Below are 16776 nucleotides of genomic sequence, written 5' to 3'. Positions count from 1 at the left end.
CCAGGAAGTTTTTAATTTCTTTCTTGAGGTCCTTGTTTACACATTTGCTTTTAATAACATGCTATTTAGCCTCCATGTGTTTGAATTTTTGTGTGTTTTTGTTTTAAATGATTTCTAGTTTCATGCCATTGTGATCTGAGAAGACACTTGGTATGATTTCAGTGTTCTTGAACTTGTAAAGTTAGTCTGTGTCTTAACATGTGAGCTAAGTTTGAGAATCTTTCATGTGCATTTCAGAAGAATGTAAATTCTGCAGTTTTGAAGTGTAATTAGTTCTCTGTAGGTATCTATTAACTCCATTGGATTGAGTGCTGCATATAGCATCTATATTTTCTTGTTAACTTTTTGTCTAGATCACCTATCCAGTGATGTGTTTTGTTGAAGTCTCCTGCTATGATTGTATTGCTGTGGATTTCTCCTTTGAAGTCCTCCAGAAAATTTTAAATGTATTTTAGTGCTACTATGTTGGGTACTTATATGTTTACCAAGGTTATATCCACTTGTTGGATAGATTCTTTTAATATTATATAGTGGCCTTCTTTGTCTCTACTTATAGCCTTCATTTTGAAGTCCGTTTCATCGGATATGGGTATTGCTACTGCATTTTTTTATTATTATTATTATCTTAGAAAATTTTTTCTGTTCTTTCACTTTCAACCTATGTGAGTCTTTTTTAGTAAGGTGGGTCTCTTGTAAGCAACACATATAGGAATCATGCTTCCTCATCCATTCGCTACTGTGTGTCCTTTGATCGGCGTATTTAATCCAATTACGTTAAGGTTGTTATCAATATGTAATTATTTATTGCCATTTTTGTTCATTTTGGTTATGTTTCTCTTCCTATTCTGCTTATTACAGCAGTCCTTTTAACGTTTCTTGCAGTGGTGTTTCAGTGCTAATTTATTCCCTTAGTTTTTTTTGTTTTTGTTTTTGTTTTTGTTTTTTTGGTCAGGGAAGCTTTTTTTTCACTTTCATTTATTTTTGTGTGTGTTAATTTTTTTAAATTAATTTTAGAGTGAGAGAAAGGAAGAGGGAGAATATATAGAAACATTGATGAGAGAATACATCAACTGGCTGCCTCCTGCAAACCCCCCACTGGGGATTTGCCCACAACCTGGGTATGTGCCCTGACTCGGAATTGACCTTGCTACTTCTTGGTGCATGGGTAAATGCTCAACCATTGAACCACACCAGCTGGGCTAACCTATTATTTTGAATGAAAGCCTTGCTGGATAGAATAGCCTTGGGTTCAGATCCTTGTTTTTCATTACCTTGATTACTTCATGCCATTCCTTTCTTGTCTGTATTGTTTCTGTTGAGAAGTCAGCTGATAACCTTACAGTGGTTTCTTTGTGGGTAACCTGTTGTTTAACTCTTGCTGCCTTTACGATTCTGTCTTTGTTTTTACTTTTTGGCATTTTTATTATTATGAGTTTTCATGTCAGCCTCTTTGGTTTATTTTTCCTTTGGCTCTCTGTGCTTCTCAAACTTTTATGTGTCTTTCCTTCACAAAGTCAAGAAAATTTTCTTTCACTATTTCTTCAAATATATTCTCTAACCCTTGTTCATTTTTTTCTTCTGGCACACCTATAATGTAGATGTTGTTATGTTTCATATTGTCCCATAGTTCTCTTAGGTTGTTTTCCCGTTCTTTAAATTGTGTTTTTCTTTTTTGTTTCCTGATTGGGAGATATATTCTACCTTGTCTTCTGATTCACTACTTCAGTCCTCCTTGGGTTCCTCTACTCCATTGGTTATACTTCTAATGTTTTTTTTTTTTTTTTTTTCCTCTCACTATGTCATTCTTCATTTCCAATTGGTTGGTTTTCAATACTTCTATTTTTTTTATTATTATTATTGATTTGAGAGAGAGAGGAAGAGAGATGTAAGAAGTAATAGAAACATCAATGACAGAACATTGATTGGCTGCCTCCTGCATGCCCCTCACTAGGGATTTGGCCCGTAACCTGAACATGTGACCTGACTGGGAATTGAACTGGCAACCTCTTGGTGAATGGGTTGATGCTCAACCACGGAGTCACACCAGCAGGGCAATGCTTCTATATTTCTACTCATGCTGTTGAGCTTCCTCATGATTATTACTCTGAACTCTCCCTCTGATAATTGGTCAATTCCCTTTCATTCATTTCATCTTCTTTCAAATTATTTTGTTCTCTCATTTAGGATTTGTTTCTTTGTTTCACCATTTTGGCTTTCTTGGTGGGTTTTGGAGCTTGACAAATTTTTCTGTGAATGTTGGTGTTCTACTGGTTGTTACTTTCTATACTGGGTTTAAATGAGTGTGGGAGGACCTACATTAAACACCACTGTGATGTCTTACTTTTCTGGGTAGATTTACAAGCCAAGGAAAATTTCAGATATCCTCTAGCTTTTTGCCTAGAGTTTATCTGTCTCAGTTATATGATGAGCCTCAATTTGTAGTCCTCAGCTAAATGTAAAAGTGTCCCTCTGCTGTAAGAGAATTTCCAGTGTGTGAGACATTTGCTAGCTCATTAAATTGAGACGTTAATGAGCTTCAATTTGCATTTCTCTGACTTGACCTGGTGATGTTGAATTCCTGTGGGAGGGGCAGTTGCTATTCCCTGGCCTCTAGGAAGGAGATGTTTGAGTAAGATGGCTACTGTCCTGTGAGGCAGTGATTCAGTACAGAACTCACAGCTTACACACCTCCAGCTCTCTCCTGAGCCTGGAACCCCAGACTCTCTCCAAACAGTTTCAGTCCAGTCTGCCCTCCCTCTGCTGGAGCCAAAGGTAAGTGGCTAGAGCTGATTTGGTGCTTTAAAAAACCCCTACTTTCTCATTGGGAAGTGCACACAGCTACTACAGCCCTCTGCTACTGTCAGTGGGCTCCTACACTGCCCCAAAACACCACTGCAGTCCCTACCAGGCTCAATATGGTGTCCACTCTCTGTCCATAATTATATAGGTAATCCCCAGTTCCTCTTCAGGTAGCTTTTCCCAGTGATTTGTCTTTATTTTAGTTGTTTTTCAAGTTAGGTCCTGGAAATTTGTCTGTGTATCTTCTATTCAATCTACTGCCACATTTCTAGTCTGTCTTTAGAAAAATTGGGACCAAGATTTTTCAAAATGGTAACTGGAAAAATAGAGTCCAGAAATTGACCCACGCATAGGAATTTCAAAAACAGTACAAAGTAATTCACTTAGAGAAAGGGACATTTCAACAAATAATGCCAGATAATTGGTTATTCACATGGAAGAAAATACTAGGTTACTACCTCACACAACACAGAAAAAAGTATTCAATGTAGATCAGAGACCTAACCATAATACTTAAAACTACATTGCTACTAAAATAATATGTAGGGGGATACCAAAGTGGCGGCAGAGTGAATGGAAGTTACACAGACCATCTCCCATGACCAAACTGGAATTACAACAAAAATAAAGACAAATCATCAGGAAAAGGCAACAGAGAAGCAGCTTGAAGTACCACATAACTAGGGACATTGAATCAATCCTGGTAGGCTTGTGGAGACGCGAGAGGGGGGCTGGGAGCCCATGGTCGACAGCAGCCTTAGCTGGGAACAGTGGTGTTGGCTGTGAGTGGTGCCGTCGGGTTAAACTCCCAAGCAACCCAAGTGGCTCCACAGCGCAAAGCCAGGACAGAGGCTAAAACAGCAGCAGCCACTTACCTTGGGTTCCAGAAGAGGGAGGGCAGACTGGACTGGAAATGCGTGGGGTCACTCGGGATTTGGAGGGTGCTCAGATCTTTTGCTGAGTTGCAGCCATGCAGGACAGTGGTAATCTTACTCCTTCCCAGGGCTCTGGGGAGAGGCAGTGGCCCCTCCCTTGGAGATTCAACCATATCTTGTGGCCATTGAAATGCTAATTGAGGCCAAAAACAACCAGCATGTGCCCCACCCTCCACCCTTGGGAAATCCTCTTACACTAAGTACCTGAAGGAGTTTTTCATTCAACTGAGAAGCCAAAGCTCTTCAGGTAACCTCTACTGATAGCCTTCAGGCAAAAAGTGAGAGGATAAGTGTACCATTCCCTGGGTTAGCAACTTTAACCAGGAAAGTGAGACTTGACAGTGGTGTGTAACATGGGTCCTCCCGGATCATCCAAACCCAGGAGAGGGAGCCACAAATAACAAGACATGAACACACACAGGGCAAATTTGGCAGGCTCAAAAGCCCACTGTGATAGCCAAAATGGTGAAACACAGAAACAAGAGAAAAATGAAAGAACAAAGAAGTCTATCGAAGAAGAGATAAATGAGGTGCAGTTAAGCAAGTTAACAGAACTAGAATTCAGAGGCATGATCTTGAGGAAGCTCAACAGCATGTGTAAGGATATGAGCACCATGAGTAAGACGTAGAAATGTTGAAAATCAACCAGTTGGACATCAAAAACCATCAAGAAGAAATGAAGAATGACATAGCAGAAATAAACACCACATTGGAAAGTCTAAATATCAGAGTAGAAGAAGCTGAGAACCAGATCAGTGAATTAGAAGATAGGGTAGAAAAAATCAACCAATCAGAAAAACAAAAGAAAAAAATAATTACAAAACAGGAAGACGGCTTAAGAGAACTGTGGGACAACTGGAAACATAATAATATATAAATCATAGGAGTTTCCGAAGAAGAAGAAAATGGATAAGGGTTAGAGAATATATTTGAAGAAATAGTGAAAGAAAACTTCCCTATTTTGGTGAAGAAAGAAGGTATTCAAGTTTAAGGAGCACAGAGAGCCCCAACTAAGAAGAACCTAAACAGGCCCACACCAAGACACATAGTAATCAAAATGCCAAAAATTAAAGACAAAGAGAGAATTCTAAAAGCAGCAATAGATAAGCAACAGGTTATCTACAAAAAAACCCATAAGGATCTCATCTGACTTCTCAACAGAAACACTACAGGACAGAAGGGAATGGCATGAGGTAATCAAGACTATAAAAAATAAGGATCTGATTCCAGAACTACTCTACCCAGCAAGGCTATCATTCAAAATAGAAGGTCAAATAAAGAGCATCACAGAGAAAACAAAACAAAAAAAGGCTAAGGGAATATATTAGCACCAAACCAGCACTGCAAGAAATGTTAAAAGGACTGCTGAAATTAGCAGGAGAAATAGAAAAAAAATATATAACCATACTAAACAAAAATGGCAATAAATAATTACATATCAAAAATCACCTTAAATGTAAATGGATTGAATGCTCCCATAAAAAGACACAGAATAGCTGATTGGATAAGAAAGCATGCATCATCTATATGTTGTTTACAAAAGACCCACCACACAACAAAAGACTCACATAGGTTGAAAGTGAAGAGATGAAAAAAAATCTTCCAAGCAAACAAAAAGAAAAAAAAAAAATGGGGTAGCAATACTCATATCTGATAAAAATAGATTTCAAAATGAAGACCATAACTAGACACAAAGAAGGCCACAACATAATATTGAAAGGATCTATCCAAAAGGAAGATATAACCTTGATGAACATATATGCACCTAAAATAGGAGCATCAAAATATATTAAAAATCTCCTAGAAGACTTGAAAGGAGCAATTGATAGCAATACAATCATAGCAGGGGACTTCAACACGCCACTGACATCACTGGATAGATCCTCTAGACAAAAAATTAGCAAGGAAAAAGACAATCTAAATGAAGCCCTAGACCAAATGGATTTAATAAATATCTGCAGAGAATTACACCCCAAAATAACAGAATTCACATTCTTCTCAAGTACACATGGGACATTCTCACAGATAGACTACACGTTAGGACAACACACTAAGTCTCTACAAGTTCAAGAAGATTGAAATCATATCTAGCATCTTCTCAGATCACAATGGCATAAACTAGAAATCAATTGCAACAAGAATATGCAAAGACATTTGAACACATGGAAGCTAAATAGCATGTTATTAAACAACAAATAGGTCAATGAGGAGATCAAGGAAGAAATTAAAAACTTCCTGGAATCCAATAAAAATGAACACACAACTACACAAAACCTATGGGATACAGTGAAAGCAGTTCTGAGAGGGAAGTTTGTAGCACTACAGGCCTACCTCAAGAAGCAAGAAAAATCTTTAATAGACTACCTAACCTCACAACTTAAAAAAACTAGAAAGCAAATAAAAAGAAAACCCTAGAGCAAGTAGAAGGAAGGAAATTGTAAAGATTAGCGCAAAAATAAATGACATAGAGACCAAAAAAAAAAAAAAAAAAACATTTCAAAAGATCAATGAAACAAAGAGCTGTTTTTTCAAAAAGATAAACAAAATTGATGGACCCTTAGCTAGACTCACCAAGATACAAAAAGAGAGAACCCAAATACAGAAAATCAGAAATGAAACAGGAGAAGTAACAACAGATACCACAGAAATACAGAAGATTATTAACAACTACTATGAAAAATTATATGGCAACAAATTCGACTATCTAACCAAAAGAGACAAATTTTTGGAAACACTTAGTCTTCCAAAATTGGACTGGTATGAGATAGAACACTTGAACAGACCAATAACAACAGAAGAATTTGAATATGTAATTAAGACTCTCCCAGCAAACAAAAGCCCAGGCCTGGATGGCTTCACATGGGAGATATACTGAACATTTAGAAAAGAACTAACACCCATTTTCCTCAAACTATTTCAAAAAACTCAAGAAGAAGGAACACTTCCAAACTCATTTTATAAGGCCAGCATAATTCTAATTCCCAAACCAGAAAAAGACATTACAAAGAAAGAAAACTATAGGCCAATATTCCTTATGAACATAGACTCCATAATCCTGAACAAAATACTAGCAAATCGGATCCACCAATGCATCAAAAAAATAATTCACAATGACCAAGTGGGATTCATCCCAGTTATGCAAGGCTGGTACAATATTCTAAAATCAATAAATGTGATAGACCACATAAACAAAATGAAGAATACAAACCACATGATCATATCAATAGATGCCAAAAAGCCTTCGACAAAATCCAGCATCAATTTCTGATAAAAACGCTCAAGAATGTGGGTATAGAGGGATCATATCTAGACATAATAAAGGACATATATGAAAGACCTACAGCCAACATCATACTCAATGGGCAGAAACTAAAAGCATTTTCCTTAAGAACAGGTACAAGACAGGGATGACCACTTTCACCACATTAACACAGTGCTAGAAGTCTTACCCACAGCAATCTAACAAAAACAAAAAATATAAGGGATCCAAATTGGAAAGAAGGAAGTGAAAGTGTCATTATTTGCAGATGACATGATACTATATGTAGAAAATCCAAAGACTCCATCAAAAATTTACTAGACTTAATAAATGAATTTGGAAATGTAGCAAGATACAAAATTAATGTCAAGAAATCGATGGCATTCTTTTACACCAATGATGAACTCACAGAAAGAGAAACTAAGGAAACAATCTCATTTACCATTGCTGCAAAAAAATTAAGTTACCTAGGAATAAACTTAACCAAAGAAATGAAGAAACTATTCGCAGAAAACTACAGGTCTTGAAAAATAAAAATAGAGGAAGATATAAAATTGTGAAAGCACATACCTTATTCATGAATTCAAAGAATTAACATCATTAAAATGTCTATACTACCCAAAGCAATCTATAGATTCAATACAATCCCCATCAAAATACCAATGACATACTTCACACAACTACAACAAATACTTCAAAAGTTCATATGGAAACATAAAAAAACCTCGAATAGCCACAGCAATCTTGAAAAAGAAGAAGAAAGTAGGAAGGATCACATTACCAGACTTCAGGTTATACTCCAAAGCCACTGTAATCAAAACAGCCTGGTACTAGCACCAGAACAGATATATAGACCAGTGGAACAGAACAAAGAACCCTGAAATGGACCTCTCCAAACAGGGCATACAAATGGCTAGAAGACATATGAAGAAATGCTCAACATCACTAATTATTAGAGACATGCAAATTAAAACAACAATGAGGTATCACCTTGCACCTGTCAGAATGGCTACCATCAACAAATCATCAAACAACAAGTGCTGGCAAGTGTATGGAGAAAAGGGGAATCTAGTACACTGCTGGTGGAATGCAGACTGGTGGAAAACAATATGGTGTTACCTCAAAAAATTAAAAATTGAACTTTTATTTGACCCAGTTATCCCACTTCCAGAAATATACTCTAAGAATCCTGAAACACCAGTCAGAAAGAATATCTGTCCCCCCATGTTTGTAGCAGCACTATTTACAGTAGTTAAGATCCAGAAACAGTCCAAATTTCCATCAGTAGATGAATGGATAAAGAAGCGTGGTACATATACACAATGGAGTACTATGCAGCTGTAAGAAAGAAAGAGCTTTTATCTTTGAGACAACATGGAGGGACCTGGAAAGTATCATTCTAAGTGAAACAAGCCAAGCAGAGAAAGACAAGTATAATATATTCTCACTTATTTGTGGAATATAATGAATATAACAGTCTGAAGAATGGAGTAGCCCCAGAGATGTGGAAGTGGGGTACAGACTGACTATCCCCAGAAGAGGGGTTGTGGGGGAATGATAAACCACAGAACTTATATGCTTGTATGCATGAACAACGAACATGGACAACAAAGCTGGGGAGAGGGCAGAGAGGGAGGGGGAGGGGGGAATTATTGGGGAAAAATGGAGAAACATCTGTAACAAAAATAAATAAATTAATTTAAATTAAAAAAAATAAAAAATTAAAAAAATAATATGTAAAACAATATCTTCTCAAATTTGATGTAAGAAGAGGATGCTTGGTGAGAATACAGAAAGCATGAACCATAAAAGAAAAAATTAATATAATTTTTTATCAAAATTAAAAATTATTCTCATCAAGAAATAACAGTAAAATAAAAGGCAAGCTATAGATTCTGTAAAAATATTTGCCACACAGAACAAACAAATGACTTGGATCCAGAATAGAAAGATAGAATTCCTATAACTCAATATTAAATAAAAAATGTAACCCTGTAAAACTGGGAAAAACACTTGACAAGACAATTTATAAAGCAAGTTCTATATAAAAGCCAATAAGAACATAAAAGGATAAACAATATCAATGGTCATAAGGAAAATGAAAATCCAAATATATTTTAACAATACCCACTGGAATTGCTGAAAAGGCAACAGCAAAAATGACAACACGAAATGTTGTTGTGGATTTAGTGTAACCAGAACTCTCATACATTGTTACTGGGAGAGAAAAATGGTACATTTTTTGGGAAAAAAAAATTAGCAGTTTTCTATAAGATTATATATCTATCTATCATATAACAAAGTACATCTACACCTAGGCAGTAATCCAAGAGAAATGAAAATATATGTTCATACATTATACACACAAAATTATTCTATTAATATGAACTACTGCAATAGAAAAAAACTAACATTTGATGCTAGAAATCAGACAATTCAGTGGTTACATGGGGATTTGGGGGGTAGTGGAAATTTTATGTGTTTTAATAGGGTTGTAAGTAAATGAATATATTCATTTTATAAAACTGATATGGCACACTTAAGATCTGAGTATTTTGCCAAATGTAAATTGTAACTTGTATTTATTTTTATTGCTGCATAGAAAATTATCACAAACTTACCGACTCAACACAATACCCATTTATTACCTTACAGTTTCTGTTGCTCAGATGTCTTTCCAGATAGCATGTCTGGGTTCTTTACTCAGGGTATCCCAATGCTGATATCAAAGTTTTAGCTGGGCTGAGTTTTCATCTTCAGATTCTTGGGGAAAATTTGATTCTAAACTTTCTTATTATTGACAGAATTTGATTCTTTGAGGTTGTAAAACTAAAATATGCTCTTTTTCTTTCTTTCTTTTTTTTTAATGCTTGCCAGGAACTGCTCTCAGCTCTTACAGGCTGCTTTCTGTTCTTTACCCCATGCCTTTCTATATCTCAGCAACAGAGAACATTCCCTCACCTTGAATTCCTCTTATATTTCAAATATCTGTGACTCTTTTTTCTGCTACTAGCCAAAGAATTACTTCAGCTTTAAAGGGGCAGGTGTTTTTAAGTCAGACCCAAACAAATATCTTAAGACCAACTAACTTATGACTTCAAATATATTTACAAAATATTTTCATAATAGTACCTAGGAATCTTGTGGAGAAGACATTTTGGAATGCTGTCTACCACTTAACTGAATAAAAAATAAAGAAATAATAAAAATATTTTTAGACCAGCAAAGCTGAGAGATATGTTACCAAAAAGAAAAACAAAAGAAAATTTTCAGGGTGAAAGGATAAAGGAAAAAGGTGGAAGCCTGAATTTAAAGGAATTCATAAATAGTGGCAGAAGTGGTAATTATATCAGGCAATATAAATGATTATTTGTAAATGCCTCTAGAATATTATTGTCTATTTAAAGTAACAATTTTGAGAATATATGGTGGGCTTCATAATATATGTAGAAGAAACATATGTGAGAATAGTAGCACCAAAGGCTAGATGCATCAGAATTGGAATTACACTTTTATAAGATGTTTACTTTGTTTTAAAGTAATAAGATAGAAATAAAAGACAAACTGTGCCAAATTAAGAATATATATATTATACCCTCTAAAGCAACTACCAAAAATTGATTCAAAGATGTAAAACTGAATAGCAATTAGAGAATATAAATTGAATTACTAACATATTCTTGACTAATTATAAAGAAGATAGGAGAGAAAAAAAGTAAAAGGTACAAATGGTACAATTATAAAACAAATAGCAATATGTTAGACTTAAAGCCAACCATATTAATAACCATATTAAATATATATAAAGAAATGCTCAACATCACTAATCATCAGAGAGATTCAAATTAAAACAACAATGAGGTATCACCTCACACTTGTCAGAATGGCCGCCATCAACAAATCATCAAACAAGTGATGGTGAGGGTGTGGAGAAAAGGGGACTCTAATACACTGCTGGTGGGAATGCAGACTGGTGCAGCTACTATGGAAAACAATATGGTGTTTCCTCAAAAAATTAAAAATTGAACTTTTATTTGACCCAGTTATCCCACTTCCAGAAATATACTCTAAGAATCCTGAAACACCAATCAGAAAGAATATCTGTACCCCCATGTTTGTAGCAGCACTATTTACAGTAGGTAAGATCTGGAAACAGCCCAAATGTCCATCAGAAGACGAATGGATAAAAAAGCAGTGGTACATATACACAATGGAGTACTATGCAGCTGTAAGGAAGAAAGATCTCTTATCCTTTGAGACGACATGGAGAGACCTGGAAAGTGTCTCCTAAGCAAAACAAGCCAAATGGAGAAAGACAAGTATCATATGATCTCACTTATTTGTGGAATATAATGAACATAACAGTCTGAGGCAAGGGATAGTCCCAGAGATGTGGAACTTGGAGTACAGACTGACAATCCCCAGAAGAGGGGGTGGTGGGGGAAGGGAAGAGATAAACCACAGAACTTATATGCATGTATGCATAACCAATGGACATGGACAACAAAGCCGGGGACAGGGCAGGGTGGATGGGGAGGAGGGTGTCAATGGGGTAAAAAAGGAGAAAAATCTGTAACAAAAATAAAATTTTAAAAAAGGTACAATCAGAAAAAAATAAATATATAAAATAATTCTTGTGCTAAAAATAATTAAAAAGATTCATACTTTAAATATAAGGATATTAATGTTTCAAAAATATAAAGATGAGCCCTGGTTGGTGTGGCTCAGTGGCTCAGTTGGTTGAGCATTGTCCTGTGCATCAAAAAGCTGCAGGTCCCATTCTCAATGTAAGTACATGCCCAAGTTGTGGGTTCTGTACCTGGTCAGGTTGTTTGCAGGAGGCAACTGATTTATGTTTCTCTCTCACATCAATATTTCTCTCTCTGTTTCTCTCTCTCCTCTTCCTTCCTTTTTCTCTAAAAAAAATCAATAAAAACATTATATATATATATATATATATAATGTTTATATATAGCTATAGCTATAGATATAGATATATCAAAATGCAAAACATATACAATGAAAACACTAATTGACAGATAAAGTATACTTCAAGGAAAGGACTATTACCAGAGATAAAGAAGATATGTCATAATGACAAAAATTTTAATTCCTCAGAAAAACAACAATCCAAAAATTTTGTGGACTGATAATATAGGTTAAATAAACAAAGAAACATATTTACATAACTGAAAGAAATACTCAATAGACCCAGTCGTAATTGAAGATTTTAACACTCTTTGGGACAGTCATTCATAGAAAAAAAAAAACCCCACAATATTAGTAAGTTTATGGAATATTTGAATAATTTGATCAAATTGACATTAATAGAACACTACATTCAACAGCTGTAAAATACACACTTTTTATAAGAGATCATGGAATATTTACCAAACACAGATCATATGCTAGGTCTTAGGACAATTATCAATAGATTTTAAAAATTCAAAAACACTTATTTGTAAAGATATATGTACCTCTATGTTCATTTTAGCATTATTTGCCATAACCAAGTCATGAAAATACCCTAAGTGCTTTTCAATGGATGATTGGATCAAGAAGATGTGGTACATATATACAATGGAATACTACTCAGCTATAGAAAATAAATGAAATATTTTTGTTTATGACAACATGGATGGATCTTGAGAGTATCATGTTAAATGTAATAAGTCAGATAGAAAAGGCAAAGAACCATATAATTTCACTAATATCTGGGATGTAAAATAAACAGCAACAAATGAACAAACAAAACAAAGAATCAAACTCATAGACACAGACAACAGTATGGTAGTTATCAGAGGGGAAGGAGGGATAGGAGGAAGATTAAGAGGGTAAAGGGGTTCAAATATATAGTGACAGAGACGACTAGACTTTGATGGTGAGCACACAGTGGAATACACAGATGTTGTATAATAAAGTTTTACATCTGAAACTTATATAATTAACCAAAGTTACCCTAATAAATTTAATTTTAAAAATGGCTTTCAAAAGACTGAAGTATTTAATCAAAGAGAAGTCAATTGTACTGTATTTTTGTTTTTTAATCCTCACCGGAGAACAATTTTTTTGCACTTATCTTCAGGTAAAGCAAGAGGGAGAAAGGGATGAAGAAAGAGAGAGAGAAACTTCGAGATGAAAGAGACACATCAAGTGGTTGCCACCCACATGACCCCAACCAGGGCTGAGGACAAACTGTAACCGAGATACATGCCCTTAGTGGGAACCGAACTTGGGCCTCTCTGGTCCATGGGCCAATGAGCCAAACCAGCCAAGGCTGTACTGTATTTTTTTAAAGGTAATAACTAAATCAGATAATAAATCCAGTTTTGACTTCATTCTCATATTATACTGCCACTTCCTGAATTCCATACCTATTGTTTTCTTGTGTATCTATTTCTTTTGCTAATGCTTAGCCTCAAATAATTTCTTAAGAAAAGGCACATAGAGGAGTTAAATATCATTTGATTAATAGTTTGGCTAGGTATAGGAATTTTGGTTGAAAATAATGTTCTATCCCAATTTTGAAAGTGTTGCAGTGTTCTAAAAATTCAGGAGTTCCACAAAGAAAGAATAGAGAAAGGGAGAGAAGGAAATTATTTAAGAAATGATGCAAGAAAACCCACCCTCTGACAGCTGTCAATCTGTTCTTTGTATCTGTGAGTCTATTTCTATTGTGTTTGTTAATTTTCTTCATGATATTCCACATATAATTGAAATCATGTAGTATGAGGGTTGAGGGGCTAGGTAAAAGGTAAAGGAATTAAGCAAAAACAAAAAGAACCCTCATAGACACAAACAACATTATGGTGATTGCTAGAGAGAAAGGGGGGTGGCAGGAGGTAGAAGAGAGTAAAAAAGGGATAAATGGTAATGAAAGGAGATGTGACTTGGGGTGATGATCATACAATACAGGGTACAGGTAATGTATTATAAAATTGTACCCTTGAAACCTATTTAATTTTATTAACCAGTGTCACCCCAACAAATTCTATTTTGGAAAAAGAAAATTTACTAGAACTGCAAGACACAAATTGTCAGCGTGAAAGAGCCTAGCAAGTTCCCACCCTAGTAAATTAAAAAGAAAGCACACGCACACACACACAGAGTTTTGTAATTGCAAAATTTCAAAGGGCCAAGAATAAAAAAAAAAATCCTAAAATTTTCTTTTCTTTTTTTTTTTTTGAAATTTTTATTTATTTATTTTTTGTTACAGATATTTTACCTTTTTACCCCATTGGCACCCCCCACCCCACCCCCCCTCCACCCTGTCCCCGGCTTAGTTGTCCATGTCCATTGGTCATGCATACATGCATATAAGTTCTGTGGTTTATCCCTTCCCACCCCCCCACCCCCCATCCCCTCTTCTGAGGGATGTCAGTCTGTGCCCCACTTCCATGTGTCTGGGTCTACTGTATTCCTCAGACTGTTATGTTCATTATATTCCGTATATAAGTGAGATCATGTGGTATTTGTCCTTCTCTGCTTGGCTTCTTTCACTTAGGATAATACTTTCCAGGTCCCTCCATGTCATCTCAAAGGAAGAGATATTTCTTTCTTACCGCTGCATAGTATTCCATTGTGTATATGTACCACAGCTTTTTGATCCATTCGTCTACTGGTGGACACTTGGGCTGTTTCCAGATCTTAGCTATTGTAAATAGTGCTGCTATGAACATGGGGGTACATATATTCTTCCTGATTGGTGTTTCAGGCTTCCTAGGGTATATTCCCAGCAGTGGGATCACTGGGTCAAATGGAAGTTCAATATTTAATTTTTTGAGGTAGCACCATATTGTTTTCCATAGCGGCTGCACCAGTCTGCATTCCCACCAGCAGTGTATTAGAGTCCCCTTTTCTCCACACCCTCGCCAACACTTGTTGTTTGATGATTTGTTGATGGCGGCCATTCTGACAGGTGTGAGGTGATACCTCATTGTTGTTTTAATTTGCATCTCTCTGATGATTAGTGATGTTGAGCATTTCTTCATATGTCTCTTGGCCATTTGTATGTCCTGTTTGGAGAGGTGTCTATTCAGCTCCTCTGCCCATTTTTTAATTGGGTTCTTTGTCTTCCTTTTGTGGAGTTGTATGAGCACTCTGTATATATTGGAAATTAACCCCTTATCTGATGTATCATTGGCAATGATGTTCTCCCATACAGTGGGTTGCCTTTCCATTTTGATGATTGTTTCTTTTGCTGTGCAGAAGCTTTTTAGTTTGATGTAGTCCCATGTGTTCATTTTCTCCTTTATTTCTGTTGCCTTAGGTGACGTATCAGTGAAAATTCTGCTCCGTATGATGTGCAAAATTTTGTTGCCTACATTTTCTTCTAGAATTTTTATGGATTCACGGGTCACATTTAAGTCTTTTATCCATTTTGAGTTTATTTTTGTGTATGGTGTAAGTTGATGGTCTAGTTTCATTTTTTTGCATGTAGCTGTCCAATTTTCCCAACACCATTTATTAAAGAGGCTGTCTTTACTCCACTGTATGCTCTTGCCACCTTTGTCAAATATTAATTGAGCGTATTGCCTTGGGTCCATTTCTGGGCTTTCAGTTCTGTTCCACTGGTCTATATGCCTGTTCTTGTGCCAGTACCAGGCTGTTTTGGTTACAGTCGCTTTGTAGTATAACCTGATATCTGGTGTTGTGATCCCTCCAACTTTGTTCTTCTTTTTCAAGATTGCTGTGGCTATTCGGGGTCCTTTTTGGTTCCATATGAACTTTTGAAGTATTTGTTCTAGTTCTATGAAATATGTCGTTGGTATTTTGATGGGGATTGCATTGAATCTATAGATTGCTTTGGGTAGTATGGACATTTTAATTATGTTAATTCTTCCAATCCATGAACAGGGTATGTGCTCCCACTTTTTTATATCTTCCTCTATTTCTTTTTTCAATGACCTGTAGTTTTCTGCAAATAGGTCCTTTACTTCTTTGGTTAAGTTTATTCCTAGGTATCGTAATTTTTTTGGAGCGATGGTAAATGGGATTGATTTTCAGTTTCTCTTTCTGTGAGCTCATCATTGATGTACAAGAATGCCGTCGATTTCGTGACGTTAATTTTGTATCCTGCTACTTTGCCAAATTCATTTATTAAGTCTAATAGATTTTTGATGGATTCTTTAGGGTTTTCTATGTATAATATCATGTCATCTGCAAATAATGACAGTTTCACTTCCTCCTTTCCAATTTGGATCCCTTTTATTTTTTCTTCATGTCTGATTGCTGTGGCTAAGACTTCCAGTACAATGTTAAATAAGAGTGGCGAAAGTGGACATCCCTGTCTTGTTCCTGTTCTTAATGGAAATGTTTTTAGTTTCTGTCCATTGAGTATGATGTTGGCTGTAGGTCTTTCATATATGGCCTTTATTATGTTGAGATATGATCCCTCTATTCCTACATTGCTGAGCGTTTTTATCAGAAATGGATGCTGGATTTTGTCGAATGCTTTTTCAGCATCTATTGATATGATCATGTGGTTTTTATTCTTCATTTTGTTTATGTGGTGTATCACGTTTATTGATTTGCAAATATTGTACCAGCCTTGCATCCCTGGAATGAATCCCACTTGGTCGTGGTGAATAATTTTTTTGATGTATTTCTGGATCCGATTTGCTAGTATTTTGTTCAGGATTTTGGCGTCTATGTTCATCAGGGATATTGGCCTGTAGTTTTCTTTCTTCGTAGTGTCTTTTTCTGGTTTTGGAATTAGAATTATGCTGGCCTCATAGAATGTGGTTGGAAGTCTTCCTTCTTCTTGAATTTTTTGAAATAGTT

The sequence above is a fragment of the Molossus molossus genome, unplaced genomic scaffold (assembly GCF_014108415.1).
Source record: "Molossus molossus isolate mMolMol1 unplaced genomic scaffold, mMolMol1.p scaffold_m16_p_2, whole genome shotgun sequence".
Taxonomy (NCBI): Eukaryota; Metazoa; Chordata; class Mammalia; order Chiroptera; family Molossidae; genus Molossus; species Molossus molossus.
The sequence above is the reverse complement of the archived record's forward strand: the minus strand, read 5'-3'. Positions refer to the sequence as shown.